Source organism: Pimephales promelas, chromosome 12 (assembly GCF_988280905.1).
Source record: "Pimephales promelas chromosome 12, fPimPro1.hap1.1, whole genome shotgun sequence".
Taxonomy (NCBI): Eukaryota; Metazoa; Chordata; class Actinopteri; order Cypriniformes; family Leuciscidae; genus Pimephales; species Pimephales promelas.
Genome location: NC_142780.1, coordinates 35,070,178 through 35,089,591, shown reverse-complemented (window position 1 = coordinate 35,089,591; position 19,414 = coordinate 35,070,178). Strand labels below are relative to the sequence as shown.

At 34.9% G+C, this 19,414-nt stretch overlaps 1 protein-coding gene across 2 annotated transcripts in view; it reads right to left on the bottom strand.

Moving 5' to 3' along the window:
• Positions 1-19,414, bottom strand: part of satb1b (SATB homeobox 1b) — a 105,221-nt gene that overhangs the window by 63,396 nt on the left and 22,411 nt on the right. The window contains exon 1 of one of the 2 annotated variants that reach the window (XM_039688731.2): positions 972-1,149. The exons of the other annotated variant lie outside the window; for it this stretch is intronic. The gene's annotated coding sequence lies outside the window, so the exon portion shown is untranslated. Of the gene's footprint in view, positions 1-971; positions 1,150-19,414 lie in introns of those variants that run through there. 2 annotated transcript variants of the gene reach the window in all.

Genomic DNA, 19,414 nt, shown 5'->3' with positions numbered 1-19,414 from the left:
CAGAAACACTGACCAGATCCACCACAGATAAATAGAGTAATCTCAAGAAGAATAACCTCGTTTTCACCACACTGACCTCCTAATGAGGATCAGATAAACTGCAAAAGTGTGTCAGTCACACATTCGACTCTACACGCTCCTTATTATCATCACACTTTGACCAGAGTGAGTGTGCGCGAACGTCTTCACGAGATCAACACAGCGTGATGCATGCATAACCATCACAGTAATGCACATGCATTTAATGAAGCACTTTGTAACATTTATTCCATCACATTTAAAAGCACACAGATAAATATATTTTTTATTTGATTTTTTGTTTTTGTTTTTTTGCAGTGGAAATGCATTAATCTCAGATGTGAGTAATTATTTGTTAGCGCGAAGCTCCTGAAAAGCAGATATTCTATAACAGATTTATAGACAAACATGCATTTAATGCTTGAATTATTTTTGTTTTTTACAAATATTGTGCATTTGTTTGCGTCTGACACGACACTGTCCTATAAAGACTCCTGAGGTATAAAGTTATACATCACACCAGCTTACAGAAAAAAGAAATCAGTGTGATGCGATTCTCTACAGGCTGAGAGTGTTTTATTTAGAAGCATTTAGTCGTATTAGTCATTTCATCTTATTTAAGCGCATGTCTCCATAAAATGGGATTTGTTTATGCTTTTTTTTCCTATTTAGATCTTGTGCACATTAATGCATATAAATGCAATCCTGACCACCGGGTTGTGTTTAAAACACTCATTGCATTTATTAAAAATGAAATTCTCCCAAAAATCGACATTTAGAGATGAAAAAAACCTGAATGATTTTTCTTCTTTCGTTATCAATTCTTTGATAAGAGAGGACAGCAAACAGATCTGACTGTTCGTTAAATATACAGCAGCTTCGCGCTCGGAGCAGATGCTCACACACACCGACAGAGAGAGAGAGAGAGAGAGAGAAAGGAAATCCTACAATACCTTAGAGAAGTTAGCAATCTCCTCGAATGCTCTCGTTTTCCATCCAAAAGTTGAGAAGGCTCGTTTAACTTGGAGATCCACAGCTCTGCTCGCGGATGGAGATGGAGGTGTCCCTGCGCGTACCGCTGGAGTTGGGAGCGCACGGACTGCGCGTAACGTGGGCTGCGGTGCGGGATAGAAGCGCGAGGGAAGGGGGAGGGTTCGAGCTCGAGGAGAGGGGTGTCAGGTAAACGAACCGCCCCTCCCCGTCGACATAAGACGATCTGCCAGCTGTGGCGCACCGCGTCTTCTTGCCCCACTTTGATTTTTGGAGCGGCGCGTCTCCGTGCGCGCTCTCCAGGGACTCATCCACTTTCACACTCAGCCATTCTCATATTTACACACCACATGTTAAAATTGTCAGGCAGGGGGACTGTATAAAATTATTTAAAACTTGCCATCCACAGCCACGGTGTGTTTACACTTCTAGTCATTTGATTTTATGTGCGACTTCTCACACACACACGCGCTCTCGTGCATCTTGATACGGGATCACAAGAAAACATTTTTTTTTTTTGTTATGAGCGCATTTACTTGTTTATAGATCAATAAGTTTTCAATTAAATTCAACTGCATTTAGAGACTTCTTTTTAGCTGCGATGCGCATTTAAAGCGGATGTTGATTTACAAAATAAATATCATATATTAATTTTAACCTTTACTTAATTTTAAACTTTAGTCTACCTCATGGAATTATCCCTCATTTCTGACCGATCGCTGATTTATGAATTCGTCCGTTTGTAGGCTAATAATAAATGTTAGACACACACCAAAGCGAAAATTTATGTAATTTCCAAGACGTTTTATTACCTATAACGAATTTACAAATTTTTTTTTTTAAACATTTAGACTTGCATTTAATTCACGACAAGGTTCAAACACCTGTTTAATCGCGGTTCAACACACATAGCCACATGCATATTATATTTTAATATTCAAGGCGGAAAAGGAAACTATTTGAGGTGAACTGTTAGCTCTGCGGGAGTTTTGCACCAGATATGATGACGATGAGAAAGAATCCTTTCAAATGTGAGTCATCCGACACAAACGCTCACGTTATTAGAAAGCTTTTACAGCAGAGATAATCTGACATTTATTCGACAGTAAACATTCATCAGATTCCAGTGGAGCTTCAGCGCTTCCTTCCTTTGATGAAGAGGAAATAACGAACGCCGCACAGTTCGAATTCTAAACTTTTTTTGAAAGAATTCGAATTTTTAAAAATTTCGAATTCGAACGCCAGTGTTTCATTAGGTGTGAAATTCCTCAGTTTGAATAATATCAGCATGCTTATTAATAGCTGAAATGGGTAGAAATCATATAGAGATTACAATGATGCAACACGAGGAAACCTTGAATGAATAGTTCAGACCAGAGAGTGTTGTAACATGACCACCAGCCTCCTGAAGTGACAAGTCCCCGAGAAAAAAAAAATATATATATAATACAGGGCAAACATATTTTTTGAAAGCACTATATATCTATATTTTGATTTGTGATCATGCTGATGGATGTTCAATGACAGATCCACATTAAAAAAGACATGATCAATTAGTTAGGACAATATTGCTTTCTCTCATCAAAACAAGTTTTTTATAAGTTATACAAGGTTCAACTATTTTTTTAAGTTGACATGACTTAAACATCCAAGTTGATTGTACTTAAAAATGTAAGACGGCAACATTTTTAACACCCAGATCCATTGCAATTTTAAAAAAAAAATGCATGCACAAATCTCCCTCTTTGCACTTGACACTAATTTACACGTTTTTAGGATGAGCAGTGGATTTCACAACAACTTTATTTTCTAGCACACACACATGGGAATACAGTATTATGTCAAAGTCTGAGACGCACAACGTGTTCCATCACGACCCTTCAGGACGTGCCGAGCATCACCTGTCGCTAACAAGCTCGAGTGTGTTTGTCCAAATATGTTTGTGCATTCGTCTGTTTGTTGCGGTGTTATTGTCATTGAACGGAAAGGCGGCTGCTATGTTTAACTGCACATCATGGAAACAAGCATCTGTACATTTCCAAAAACACACTGACACCTCGGACTTGATAACTAGGCCAAAATTTACATAATCACAAAGGAAGCTGTATTCTAAAGCCATGCAATATTTGTGTGTGTGTGTGTTAAATAAAGGGGATTCGTTTTAATTTGAATCAATCGATGAGTTGCTTTGTGAAATATTACGAGCTTCTTATCGTTAGAGGCGTTTCTTGTTATCATCGCATTGTAACTGCTTCTCAGAAAACCTGCCCAGATAGTGGCTTCGGGACTCCACAAAAGCCATGATGGTTTCATTTATCATTTATCATTGATAATTTTCATGTTCTCTGTATGAATCACCGTCACACACTGGTTTCAGGGGAGCGATCTCAAGCGGGAAATTCCTTGAGTCTGAAATAGTAATATGAAGAGAGGAGAGAATATCTGACACTGCAGGATTGGCTTTGGATCACGCTGACCCTCGTCATCATCATGGGGATGAAGAACACAGCACGTGCTGTTCTCCGCAGTGACCACAAGAGGGCTTCGTGAGCGCTGGAGACACACACTGATCAGCTTTGATTTACACACACTCATCCAAATCACAGAGCAAGCGGACAGTTCTGGTTCTGGATGCTGATTGGATAATAAAGGAGCGTTCAGTCATGCTGAAACACACAGTGTAGCTGTAGCAGCGGTTATGAAGAGAAACACACACCAAACAGTTATTGTGTGCAACAGTCTCTACTTCATAGAGAGAATACATTTTTAGCAAAGACACTCCAACCTTACTCCACACACACACACACACACAGAGAGAGACAGACAGAGATACACATGCACACACAGACAGACAGACACACACACGCACGCACACACACAGACAATTACTTTTTGCTCATTTAGCTCACGCTTTTTTGACACACAGACACACACAGACGCATAGACACACACACACACACACACACACACAGACTCATAGACACACACACACACACACATGCGCGTGCACGCACGCCCACACACAGACACAGATAGACACATAGACACACACTCAGAGACAGACACATAGACACACATAGACAGACACACACACACACACACACACACATGATGATGGTGAGATCAGATCAGACCGCCTGCTGTCAGACTCATTGATCATACAGAAATCTCACTGGATTATTAAAATTAATGGAAAAGGGAATGTTTGGAAATGTAAACTGATATTTCTACTGATACTCCAGCAAAAGATATTAATAACTGGCTTAAAAACTTTTTTAAAATTTTTTTATACTAATGCGCCTCAGACTTTTGGACAGTACTATGTATATATATATATATATGTGTGTGTGTGTGTGTGTGTGTGTGTGTGTGTGTGTGTGTGTGTGTGTGTGTGTGTGTATGAAGAGTTCAGATGCAAAAGCCTCTAAGTGCCATTTGAAATTTTCTTCTTTAATGATAATTTTTATCAAACTTGTATATTTAAGTTCAGTAATTTCACTTAAATAACAATTAATAGGTAATTATTATTGCCATTTAAGTGAAATTACTGAACTTAAATATACAAGTTTGATAAAAATTATCATTAAAGAAGAAAATTTCAAATGGCACTTAGAGGCTTTTGCATCTGAACTCTTCATATATACACACACACACATATACACACACACACACATATATATATATATATATATATATAAATATAAAAAATATAAAAGTTTTATATATATGTACAGTATATATGTAAGTGTATAGAAATGTATATATATATATATATATATATATATATATATATAGTTCACCTTCAGAGACACATTCAAAAAAGATTTTTTTCCTCCAAAATATACTATATAATAGTACAAACATATGTGTATGTGAGTAGATATATACAGTGTGTGTTTGTGTGTATATATATGATTATTAATTTTATTTTATTTTTTTAAGTAGAAGAAAGTAAAAGAAAGAATATGAACTTTTAATATCTAAGAATTACCAAATTCCCTATGTATTAATTTTAAAGAGGGCACCACCCAATACTCTTTCACCTTCAACTTTTCAGTGAAGTTTTTTTTTTTTTTTAATTTAAACCTACAATGAAATTGATCAGATTACAGCAGTCGCATTAAAACACAAGAGAGATTTGTGACGTCAGTCGTTTCAGAGTCGATGGATCAAATGATTACATTCTGATAAAAGCCATACTTTTGTGTGATGTGGAATAATAACACATACAGTATGAAGAACTGAATTGGGTTAATTCTGATGTCATGTTGACTTTAAAGCCCACTATCACGCTGTCTGCCACGACTGCCATAACAGCTGAGCGTGTGTGTTGGAGAAGCCGCTAACAGTGCATGTTCTGACACACATCTGCACACTGACAGGAGGTGTTAAAGCAGCGGCGTGGGTGTGTGACACCGGAAACGGCTTCGTCGTTCTGTTGACAGAGTCAGTTTTTCTGCCAGCCGAATCTAATGGACAGCACAATCAAAATGCACGATTGAAAAAGAACTCAGAAATGGGAATAAATCAGGTGCATTTGCAGAACACACACCGTTCGCCCTGAAAAACACCCTGAAATTTGTGTTAACAACACACACACACACAGGCTGACGTAGAAGAAGAAGACTGTTGTTTTCATCCAGTCGGTACATTTTAATTACAGACTGTATTTATTACGCAGCCTCAGGCAAAATATCAGAGGTCTCGTCTATATTTAGAAGGTTTTATTATTTTGTTGTTCTTGCTGAACAATTTGCACTATTTAGAGTGTGTGAATTGTATAGTTATCATCTTTATTTGAACAAATGCTGATGTTTACGGTTACAGGAAAAGACGTGGATCTCAACTCAAAAATCTGACAAAGAGCCGGGAAAAATTATGCAAATTATTAAACGCTCAAACTATAACCATGCAAAACAAATTAGCTTATCCGAAGAGAGAGAAAGCACTGTTTCAATAGTCGACTTTATACATTCTCCTAACTTTAGTGACATTAGAGTATTAGGCAGGCAATTAAATACACTTTAAAAAAAATGTTGGGTTGTTTTAACCCAATTTTGGGTCAAATATGGACAAACCCAGCCATTGGGTTACATTTTTAACTCAATGTTTGAGTTTGTCCATATTTGACCCAAAATTGGGTTAAAACAACCCAGCATTTTTTAGAGTGCAAGTGTCCAGACATACACTCAAACAATGCTGGGTTGTTTGAACCCAACTTTGGGTCAAATATGGACAAACCCAGCCATTGGGTTACATTTTTAACTCAATGTTTGAGTTTGTCCATATTTGACCCAAAATTGGGTTAAAACAACCCAGCATTTTTTAGAGTGCAAGTGTCCAGACATACACTCAAACAATGCTGGGTTGTTTGAACCCAACTTTGGTTCAAATATGGACAAACCCAAATGTTGGGTTAAAAATGTCATTTCAAATTTTAACCCAACTTCAACTTTTACTTTCTTTTTTCTTACATTTTTAACCCCAACATTTGGGTTTGTCCATATCTGACCCAAATTTTGGGTTGAAACAACCCAGCCTTTTTTAGAGTGTAACCAACCAATCTACATATGTGCTTTAAAACGTCACCAGTTTCGACGTTATCATTGCGTGTCGCGTTAACGCAAAAGAATACTATTTGAGCAGCCAAATCTGAACATCTGCATTTCAAACTACACTCTAAACAATGCTGGGTTGTTTCAACCCAAATTTGGGTCAAATGTGGACAAACCCAAAAGTTGGGTTAAAAATGTAATTAAAAAAAATGTACAGAAGTTGAAATTTGAAATTGCATTTTTAACCCAAAATTTGGGATTGTCCATATTTGACCCAAATTTGGGTTAAAACAACCCAGCGTTGTTTAGAGTGTACATTTATACGTGAAAAAAAATGTATTTCTTGGCTGTCCAGACTTTCACAAACCCATCTGGACATGCAACAAATCATATTTTTGCTGGCAGTCTGAACACGGCCCACTCTAAAAAATGCTGGGTTGTTTCAACCCAAATTTGGGTCAAATATGGACAAACCCAAATGTTGGGTTGAAAATGTAATTAAAAAATTTACAGTTGAAAGTGAAATTTGAAGTAGGGTCAACATTTTAAATGACATTTTTAACCCAACATTTGGGTTTGTCCATATTTGACCCAAATTTGGGTTGAAACAACTCAGCATTTTTTAGACTCTTAAAAATGCTGGGTTGTTTTAACCCAATTTTGGGTCAAATATAGACAAACCCAATTGTTGGATTAAAAAATGCAATTTATAAATTTAACCCAACAGCTGGGTTTGTCCATATTTGACCGGTTAAAACAACCCAGCATTTTGTAGAGTGTAAGTAGACTGTAGGTTTGGGTTAGTAAAATAAGTAACATATCGGTGTACAGTTACTGCATCAAAATAAAGTGTTATTAAGCACTAAAACTAGTTAGTGAAGGTCTAATAATAAAGTGGACCATCGAAAATAAGTGTTACCAAAACTTTCATATATTTTAGAGTATTCTGGCGCAAATGAATTCATCACTTGGTATAGATTAGACATGGACAGGTTATGGGACATTGATGTCTAACGTAAGATCTAGCAAAACTAGTCGAGTTTACACGTTAATAACCACTGATCTGAAGTGTTTGCATTCAGAAATAACAGCATCTATTAGATCAGCAAAACTGCGCGGATTTCTGTGTGGTTCGATTTCTACACACTTTACACTCACTAGACGTGAAACGTTGAGACGCTGATAGCCAGATCTCAGAGTCGCACCCATGCAGGCCCGTGGTGGCAGGATGTTGATTTGAAGATCTTTCTAGATAAAGGAGCTTTTTACAGTGTGAAACTGATGAACAAGCAAAAACCTGCTATCCCTCATCATACAGTGCACGACACACACTAATAAACCATAGAAACATTCTTGTGCTGCCAATCAAAATCACACTTTCAATAATCAAATTTATCAACATGTGCATAGACGAGTAAATCAACACTATACATTTTGACAGTGAAATGAACAGACCATTCACATTATTAATGATGCATACTATATCAGAATATACACTGACTCAACACAGTTTCTCATTAAGCGTTTTCCCATAGGAAACCATTATAAAAGAAAACGCTAAACCATTTAGCGATTGCTTTCATCATCAATAAGGTTATACTGAATTTGGTCTTTTAATATCACTAGTACATTAGGACACTTAAAGTGTTTTTAATGTCTCTCTATTTGTAATGATTAAAATACTGAAGCAGGTGTTGAATATGATCAGAAGTGCACAACAATTGCATATGATGTTCAAAAATTGTAGTTTTTCTGCTTTTGAGATGAAAAATGAAAGGCTTACTGATGTTCTGTGTCAGTCACGAGACTGAAAACTAGTTTCAAGAGTTTGTCAGTTTCTCAGAGGTAGACTCCATTTAATAACAAAATTATTACATTTTTTAATTACACTGTAAAAAATATTGTTGGTTTAACTTAAAAAATGAAGTAACCTGGTTGCCTTTAAAATGTAAGTTCATTGAAATGGAAAAATTGAGTTAATACAATGAAGGAGATTGATTTAACCATCAAAAACTGAACTACATAAATTATTTAAGTTGATTTGACAAATGAAAAAATGTGGTTACAAATCATAGAAAATATTTTTTTTACAGTGATATGTATGTATACATGTTGATTGACACCTCTGGCCACTGCATTATTACATCTCACTGTTTTTATGGAGACGTGCTTCGTTTTTAAAAGCTTCATTTTCAAAAACAGTTCAACTTTTAGAAATGCATCCAGTGGTCAGGAGGCATGATTTACAATTAAAGCTTTTATGTATAATGCATTATTAAAAAGTACATGCATATATATATATATATATATAAAACTTTATATAATATAAAACTTTTTATTTATACTTTTTTATTTATATTTTAACTTTTTATTTATATATATAAAATATTATCCAAAGGTAATATGCATTATAATATTTCAAATAGAAGATGGTTAGTATAATTTTGCAGATTTGATTGCTACATCTGAAATTGGTTGTCATGTTTTATGATACTTTCGTTCAATGAATAGATAAGTGTTATAATGTATTATAACTGTAGTTACAATTATTAATTATATAGATCATACAATGCATTACAATTGTGTGCATTAAAATAATTTTATAATGCATTGCATATGAAGGATTTACTGTAAGTAAAGTGTTACCATATTTTTTATCTTTTTTAATCATTATTTGTATTATAAACATGTATTAACAATTAATTGAGCCCTTTCTAATGTTACAAACAGCATGTAAAAACCAATGGCTGTATGAAACAACAGTTCTTAAAAGTGCAAACGCTGCATGTGAGTCACGATACATATCTGTAAATGTGAAAAAGGTGTGAGGAAGAGAGACAGAAAGAGTGTGAGAAAAAGTGTATGATTATGATGATGTTTGAGTGTGTTCTTCCGCGTCAGTAAACTCAGATCGTGATACACTCGTCAGCCGGACTGGACATTAATAACCGGCATCGTAAAAAGAAAAACAAGCGCAAAAATGCATTGCCAATGAAAAAAATAAAATAAATAAAGATTATTCTATACGTTTGTTTTAGGATATTCTGTCAAAAAGTTTTCAATTTGTTCAGGGAGGGATTTTCCTTGTGTTTTATGAGCCGTTTCAAGCGCTTGAGCTTAAATGCAACTTTATTACAGTAATTTAAGAGACAAACCACACAGTGATTCCTAAAATTCCTAAAGTTCGCAAACAAAGCGAGTGATTGCCTGCCATGAAAAGCCCTCGACTGACAAGCACAAACACATCAGTTGGAGAAAGCTTTTATGAGGGAAAACTCACCGGCTTCCGAGACGATCGGGGACTACGGTGCGTTTTACCTGTTGTTAATTTGCTAAAGAGTGAAGTTCATCTATTATGCATAATTGCATGGGCTGGAAAACAGTGTGTAACCATGGCAACATCCGTCAGCATCAGAGCACACCTGTGCTCAAGTCAATCACGACCGTATCGGGCGGAAAGAGGTGAATTGTGACGAACTCCAGCATTACGTCAATCAAAACAGCATTTCAGACTTGATTCTATTAACATTCGTGTAAGTAAAAGCATTTTCATGAAACATCTTTAACTTTTTTTTTTCTTTCAGAAAATTACCTATGTAACATAACAGGCAAACATTAAAGCAGCGACGTGATGTTTGGCGCATACAATACATTAGGTGAAGCTGTATTTTTTTTTTCTCTTTAATAAATCTGCTTATGGGTAGTTAACAAATAACGTGAACTTTTAAGTGTTTAGATTGAAATCAGAGAAAGTGTATATTTTTAGATGCTGTGGCTGATCACCATTTCTGTTTAAGGTCAACATGAAATCAAAATTGACAATTCTTGATTTATCCACACATCATTATTGTTCTTCTCTGATGACGAGAGCTGGGCAGCCTGTCAATCACGTCAGATCCAGAAAATACTGCATAAGATGCAAAGAGGAATTTGTCTTGTTGCAGCTTGTCAAACATTGTCAATGTTATCAGGATACATTTCAATTTCATGAAAAAGAGCTGTATGAGGAAATACATATACTATTTTCCAGATAAAAAAAAGAAATAAGGATTAGTAAACAAACATTCTAGTCTCTCAAATAGTCATAAAACTGCATGCATAAAAGAAACTATTGGGGTCCTTTTGATGTTTGAAAGTCTCTTCTGTTCACCAAGGCTGCATTTATTTGATCAAATACAAAAATACATTTTTTTGAAAAAAAAAAAAAAAAAATAGTGAAATATTATTAGTATTTAAAATAGCTGTTTTCTATGGAAGCTTGTTTCCGCCACGTAATGAAAAATAAAAAAAGGTAATTGCGAATTTTATATAAAGTCAGAACTGCGTGATATAAAGTCAAAATTGCGAGATATAAAGTCACAATTGTGTGATATAAAGTCACAATTGCGAGATATAAAGTCAGAATTACGAGATATAAAGTCACAATTGCGAGATATAAAGTCAGAATTACGAGATATAAAGTCAGAATTGCGAGATATAAAGTCAGAATTGCGAGATATGAAGTCAGAATTGCGAGATATAAAGTCAGAATTGTGTGATATAAAGTCACAATCGCGAGATATAAAGTCACAATTGCGAGATATAAAGTCAGAATTACGTGATATAAAGCCAGAATTGTGAGATATAAAGTCACAATTGCGAGATATAAAGTCAGAATTACGAGATATAAAGTCACAATTGCGAGATATAAAGTCACAATTGCGAGATATAAAGTCAGAATTGCGAGATATAAAGTCACAATTGCGAGATATAAAGTCACAATTGCGAGATATAAAGTCAGAATTGCGAGATATAAAGTCACAATTGCGAGATATAAAGTCACAATTGCGAGATATAAAGTCAGAATTGCGAGATATAAAGTCACAATTGCGAGATATAAAGTCACAATTGCGAGATATAAAGTCACAATTGCGAGATATAAAGTCACAATTGCGAGATATAAAGTCAGAATTGCGAGATATAAAGTCACAATTGCGAGATATAAAGTCAGAATTGCGAGATATAAAGTCACAATTGCAAGATATAAAGTCACAATTGCGAGATATAAAGTCAGAATTGCGAGATATAAAGTCAGAATTGTGATGTATAAAGTCATAATTACGAGATATAAAGTCAGAATAGTGAGATATAAAGTCACAATTGCGAGATATAAAGTCAGAATTGCGAGATAAAAAGCCAGAATTGCGAGATATAAAGTCAGAATTGTGAGATATAAAGTCAGAATTGCGAGATATAAAGTCACAATTGCGAGATATAAAGTCAGAATTGTGAGATATGAAGTCAGAATTGCGAGATATAAAGTCAGAATTGCGAGATATAAAGTCAGAATTGCGAGATATAAAGCCAGAATTGCGAGATATGAAGTCAGAATTGCGAGATATAAAGTCAGAATTGTGATGTATAAAGTCATAATTACGAGATATAAAGTCAGAATAGTGAGATATAAAGTCACAATTGCGAGATATAAAGTCAGAATTGCGAGATAAAAAGTCAGAATTGCGAGATATAAAGTCAGAATTGTGAGATATAAAGTCAGAATTGCGAGATATAAAGTCACAATTGCGAGATATAAAGTCAGAATTGTGAGATATGAAGTCAGAATTGCGAGATATAAAGTCAGAATTGCGAGATATAAAGTCAGAATTGCGAGATATAAAGTCAGAATTGCGAGATATAAAGTCAGAATTGTGATGTATAAAGTCATAATTACGAGATATAAAGTCAGAATAGTGAGATATAAAGTCACAATTGCGAGATATAAAGTCAGAATTGCGAGATATAAAGTCACAATTGCGAGATATAAAGTCAGAATTGCAAGATATAAAGTCACAATTGCGAGATATAAAGTCAGAATAGTGAGATATAAAGTCAGAATTGCGAGATATAAAGTCAGAATTGTGAGATATAAAGTCACAATTGCGAGATATAAAGTCACAATTGCGAGATATAAAGTCAGAATTGCAAGATATAAAGTCACAATTGCGAGATATAAAGTCAGAATAGTGAGATATAAAGTCAGAATTGCGAGATATAAAGTCAGAATTGTGAGATATAAAGTCAGAATTGCGAGATATAAAGTCACAATTGCGAGATATAAAGTCAGAATTGCGAGATATAAAGTCAGAATTGTGAGATATAAAGTCAGAATTGAGGTATAAAGTCAGAAATTATGTTGAAAACCGTTGAACAGTATTCAATATACTGTATATGAAGTCAGAAATGTGAGATATAAAGTCAAAATTGCGTGATATAAAGTCACAATTGCGAGATATAAAGCCAGAATTGTGAGGTATAAAGTTAGAATTGCGAGATATAAAGTCAGAATTGTGAGATATAAAGTCACAATTGCGAGATATAAAGTCAGAATAGTGAGATATAAAGTCAGAATTGTGAGGTATAAAGTCATAATTACGAGATATAAAGTCAGAATAGTGAGATATAAAGTCACAATTGCGAGATATAAAGTCAGAATTGCGAGATAAAAAGTCAGAATTGCGAGATATAAAGTCAGAATTGTGAGATATAAAGTCAGAATTGCGAGATATAAAGTCACAATTGCGAGATATAAAGTCAGAATTGCGAGATAAAAAGTCAGAATTGCGAGATATAAAGTCAGAATTGTGAGATATAAAGTCAGAATTGCGAGATATAAAGTCACAATTGCGAGATATAAAGTCAGAATTGCGAGATATAAAGTCAGAATTGCGAGATATAAAGTCAGAATTGTGAGATATAAAGTCAGAATTGCGAGATATAAAGTCAGAATTGTGAGATATAAAGTCAGAATTGCGAGATATAAAGTCAGAATTGCGAGATATAAAGTCAGAATTGTGAGATATAAAGTCAGAATTGCGAGATATAAAGTCACAATTGCGAGATATAAAGTCAGAATTGCGAGATATAAAGTCAGAATTGCGAGATATAAAGTCACAATTGCGAGATATAAAGCCAGAATTGCGAGATATGAAGTCAGAATTGCGAGATATAAAGTCAGAATTGTGATGTATAAAGTCATAATTACGAGATATAAAGTCAGAATAGTGAGATATAAAGTCACAATTGCGAGATATAAAGTCAGAATAGTGAGATATAAAGTCACAATTGCGAGATATAAAGTCAGAATTGCGAGATATAAAGCCAGAATTGTGAGGTATAAAGTCAGAATTGCGAGATATAAAGTCAGAATTGTGAGATATAAAGTCACAATTGCGAGATATAAAGTCACAATTGCGAGATAAAAAGTCAGAATTGCGAGATATAAAGTCAGAATTGTGAGATATAAAGTCACAATTGCGAGATATAAAGTCACAATTGCGAGATATAAAGCCAGAATTGCGAGATATGAAGTCAGAATTGCGAGATATAAAGTCAGAATTGTGATGTATAAAGTCATAATTACGAGATATAAAGTCAGAATAGTGAGATATAAAGTCACAATTGCGAGATATAAAGTCAGAATAGTGAGATATAAAGTCACAATTGCGAGATATAAAGTCAGAATTGCGAGATATAAAGCCAGAATTGTGAGGTATAAAGTCAGAATTGCGAGATATAAAGTCACAATTGCGAGATATAAAGTCACAATTGCGAGATATAAAGTCAGAATTGCAAGATATAAAGTCACAATTGCGAGATATAAAGTCAGAATTGCGAGATATAAAGTCAGAATTGTGAGATATAAAGTCAGAATTGCGAGATATAAAGTCACAATTGCGAGATATAAAGTCAGAATTGCGAGATAAAAAGTCAGAATTGCGAGATATAAAGTCAGAATTGTGAGATATAAAGTCAGAATTGCGAGATATAAAGTCACAATTGCGAGATATAAAGTCAGAATTGCGAGATAAAAAGTCAGAATTGCGAGATATAAAGTCAGAATTGTGAGATATGAAGTCAGAATTGCGAGATATAAAGTCAGAATTGTGAGATATAAAGTCACAATTGCGAGATATAAAGTCACAATTGCGAGATATAAAGCCAGAATTGCGAGATATGAAGTCAGAATTGCGAGATATAAAGTCAGAATTGTGATGTATAAAGTCATAATTACGAGATATAAAGTCAGAATAGTGAGATATAAAGTCACAATTGCGAGATATAAAGTCAGAATAGTGAGATATAAAGTCACAATTGCGAGATATAAAGTCAGAATTGCGAGATATAAAGCCAGAATTGTGAGGTATAAAGTCAGAATTGCGAGATATAAAGTCAGAATTGTGAGATATAAAGTCACAATTGCGAGATATAAAGTCACAATTGCGAGATATAAAGTCAGAATTGCAAGATATAAAGTCACAATTGCGAGATATAAAGTCAGAATTGCGAGATATAAAGTCAGAATTGTGAGATATAAAGTCAGAATTGTGAGGTATAAAGTCAGAAATTATGTTGAAAACAGTTGAACAGTATTCAATATACTGTATATGAAGTCAGAAATGTGAGATATAAAGTCAAAATTGCGTGATATAAAGTCACAATTGCGAGATATAAAGCCAGAATTGTGAGGTATAAAGTTAGAATTGCGAGATATAAAGTCAGAATTGTGAGATATAAAGTCAGAATTGTGAGGTATAAAGTCATAATTACGAGATATAAAGTCAGAATAGTGAGATATAAAGTCACAATTGCGAGATATAAAGTCAGAATTGCGAGATAAAAAGTCAGAATTGCGAGATATAAAGTCAGAATTGTGAGATATAAAGTCAGAATTGTGAGATATGAAGTCAGAATTGCGAGATATAAAGTCAGAATTGCGAGATATAAAGTCAGAATTGCGAGATATAAAGCCAGAATTGCGAGATATGAAGTCAGAATTGCGAGATATAAAGTCAGAATTGTGATGTATAAAGTCATAATTACGAGATATAAAGTCAGAATAGTGAGATATAAAGTCACAATTGCGAGATATAAAGTCAGAATTGCGAGATATAAAGTCAGAAATGTGAGATATAAAGTCAAAATTGTGAGTTATAAAGTCAGAATTGCGTGATATAAAGCCAGAATTGTGAGATATAAAGTCAGAATTGTGAGATATAAAGTCACAATTGCGAGATATAAAGTCACAATTGCGAGATATAAAGTCAGAATTGCGAGATATAAAGTCAGAAATGTGAGATATAAAGTCAAAATTGTGAGTTATAAAGTCAGAATTGCGTGATATAAAGCCAGAATTGTGAGATATAAAGTCAGAAATTATGTTGAAAACAGTTGAACAGTATTCAATATATATGAATATATATTGAATATATATATATATATTTATATATGAATTGTTTTCTAAAAAAAAGTAATGAGAAAAAAATCCAGATTAAATAACATTTGGACGAGTCTTCAAACCTGAGAAACACAGAGCTGGTTTGATTACACTGAGAAGTAAACGAGTTTCAATTACGCTCTATTGATAGACACTTTCCACTTGTTTTCTCCGACCAATTAATCCTGCGATATTCCATGTTGCTTTTGACAAGCACTCTACATCACTGCATTGAACGCAATGGGGGATCCCTCAACCAAAGGGAGCGTTTTCCCGCTTCTCCCAATCCTCGTTGCCCCCGGTGATAGTGACAGAAGTCAGTAATTGCCGGCGCCGCAGACGACTTCATTAAGATCAGGATCATCTGCGCGACTGATCTCAGAACAGCAGAAACACAATTACGGTCTAGCAGTCTGTCTACGGGCGCTAGTGTTACTGGGACCGGGCAAATATCCACACCATCCGTCATCCTGCTGTCATTAACTGGTAATGATTTGATTATTTTGCAGATGAATTGTGATATAAATCTCTTTCACAAGCACTTCCTGTGTGAATTAATCAAAACCGTTTGGCTAGAGCTGACAGAGATAAGGAAGGAAATGTTTGATGTCTGAATTAACAGTTACAGTCATACGTAATAATTGTAAATCAGCGCAGATCATAAATGTATTATTCATTTTTTTCCCCTTGAGATCCACTTATAATTTGCACAAATGTCTTTTGTGCCATAAATGGACATAATTTTCCCTTTTCCATAAAATAATCCTAACCTAATCCAAATTAGTTGTGGATATTTTTTTTTTTTTTTTTTTTTGGCCAGGCTGTCATACAGACAAATTATGAACACAAACAAGAGAGATTTCGCCAAATAATTTGTGCAGATAAATACCTACACCAAGTTTGTTTTGTTCTTCCCTTATATTTTTAAAATATTTTCCTCATATTTTTATGGTTTAATTGACACTTGATTTTGCACACTTCCAATCCAATTTGTCTAAGCAAACTTAGAAACATTTCAATTTATATTTTTTGCAAACCCTACACAGAAAGAAGTGTTGAATCTGAAATTTGTTTTCATTGTACAATGAAGTTTTATCTGAAAAGATTGAGTTTATTCCTCATGATAATTCATTTTTTTTTTCTTTTTACCACTGCGTTTCTGACAATTGCAATGCAATGACATGCCAATCACAATCTAATACAACCATCTATTGTGAATGTCTTTAAATGCAAAAGCTTGCCATTTCTCCCACACCCTGCATGACAAACACAGAAAACATTGTTTAGTGCCACATTTAGTGACTCTGTAAGTTTGCAGTGCATGTTCATAAGTTTAGGGACAGTAAGATCTTTTAAAAGAAAATAATACTTTTTCAGCAAAGATGCATTGCATTGATCAGAAGTGACAGTAAAGATATTTTATTAAAATTGTATTCTTTAAAATTACGAAATTCTCTATTTAGCACAAGATCCTGAAAACAAATGCATCAGATTTCCCACAAAAAATATGAAGCACCAAAGTTATTAAGTTATCATTATTGTTGCATAGTGAGTTTATGCTTAAAAAAGAACAAATATCAGCCAAAGGAGTCAGAAAAATAGGCTTAATTCAAATGAAAAATATGTTTACTTTTCTTAATTTTAATATTTTAAAATAATTTTAAAATTTTAATACATTCCATTTTTCAGACATCTTATGTGAATTAAAAACCAAGTAATATATCCCGATTAAATAATGTTTAGACATTTTACTGGAAAAATGATTTATTTATTTGAATAAGTAGATTTTATTTTGTATTTATGTTTTACTAATATTTAGGTGCTTTTGTAATTATTTTATCAAATTTATATATATTTTTTTAATTTCTTATGAACAAATTTAAATTTAATAGACAAGAACAAAGCTCATCACAACATAGATCTGAACAATATTCAGGACATATGACACAATACAAATAAAAAACAGCCGAATGATTTCTGAAGGATCATGTGACACTGAAGACTGAAGAAATTCACAAGAATAAATGACATTTTACTATATATACAGCTATTTTAAATCCTAATAATATTTCTTTATTTAAAAACGAATTTTTGCTTTATTTTTTGGACACACGAATGCAGCCGTGGTGAGCAGAAGAGACTTTCAAAACCATTTAAAAATCGAACCGACCCCAAACTTTTGTGTGTGTGTGTGTGTGAACACAAACAGGACAGAAGTGAAGGCAGCTCTCGGTCCACACACACACCTCGAGCCAACACGTTTCTTTTATCCCTTTCAGAATTCAGCAGGATGCAAATGGCCTCTTGTGGAAGGCATATCATCCCCATCCACCTCTCAGCGATCACTCCAGGGACGCCGGCGGCTCCGAGTTGGCCGAGATTCCCGAAGGGACACGAGGGGGTTTAAGCCTCAGCCGTCCAGTAAACCCACAGGCCCGCAGCCCTGGGAAATGTGGCTAATTGTGAGCGCCTTGGCCAGGGCTCTCCGTTTGCCTTAGGTTCGCCACAGCTCAAAAACAAGTCAAACGGTGCCCAAATTTGGAGCAAGTGGGCCCAGAAATGTAGGGGGAGCGCGTCTTTGAGTTAATCTGGATTGGCGCCGATAAGAGGTGGCGTTTCATATCGGCGTCTGACACCGTGCGAAGGCTTGGGTGATGGTGGCGAGGCATATTGGGGAAGTGGCGTGTGCCAAAGCTGGACACTTCCATACCGACATTCTTCAACAGCACGGACGGCATCTCGTTTGTTCCCGATCTGAACCGTATCGGTTGAAACATAAGGTCTGTGCTTTTAAGATTAGGTTGCTGTTGCTGCTGAATTCAGGATACAGGTGAAAATCATTATGCATTTCTTTGGTTGAGATCATATTTACCTCCAATATTGACTGCGCATAGTTTCAGAAACACTCATGACCGCAATACTTTTTTTTTATAATTGGTAGGAAATAACCCACGCAAAACGTGAAAGCGACCACAAAGACTTTAAGGTCAAACGTTTCCTTTCACACCTTGATTCTTTTAAACGGCTAGATTTAAGATAACTGACAGGGACAGACCTTGTTTTTGGATACTCCTGAGCACGGGGTTAACAGAGTCCATGATCTTTGCTCATTTCAATACGCAATTCAATTTCACGAGACGCCCACGGCGCGGGAAATACGCATCCACTGTGGAAAAAAGTCACTTTTCTTGTGGTTTGCATGGCTTTTGGGATTCGTGCTAGTTGCCTTACATCACTTTTCCCAGTCTCTCAGAACATTATTCTATCACAGCACAAATCAACACGAAGCACCTCAGCTTATCGGGCTTGTTGTGGAAAGACCGGCGATGGTTTGCTTCAAGTAAGCCGTGGGAGTTTAGAAACGGAAAGTGCCACAACAAAGAGTCAAAGAACGGTCCTGTTCAATACGATGAGTCACTGTGAGTAATATCAAAAGTGTGGAATTCATTGTAGTGGTATGAAGATTCAAAATGACATTTAGAGTATTTCCCTAATTACAGTAAAACTGATCTCTGAATCTGTCGTGAGTTTCATGCCGTGGGAATACTGTACAGGGACGATGGCTCATCTTTAACTGTCTCTGAATGAATTTCTGGCC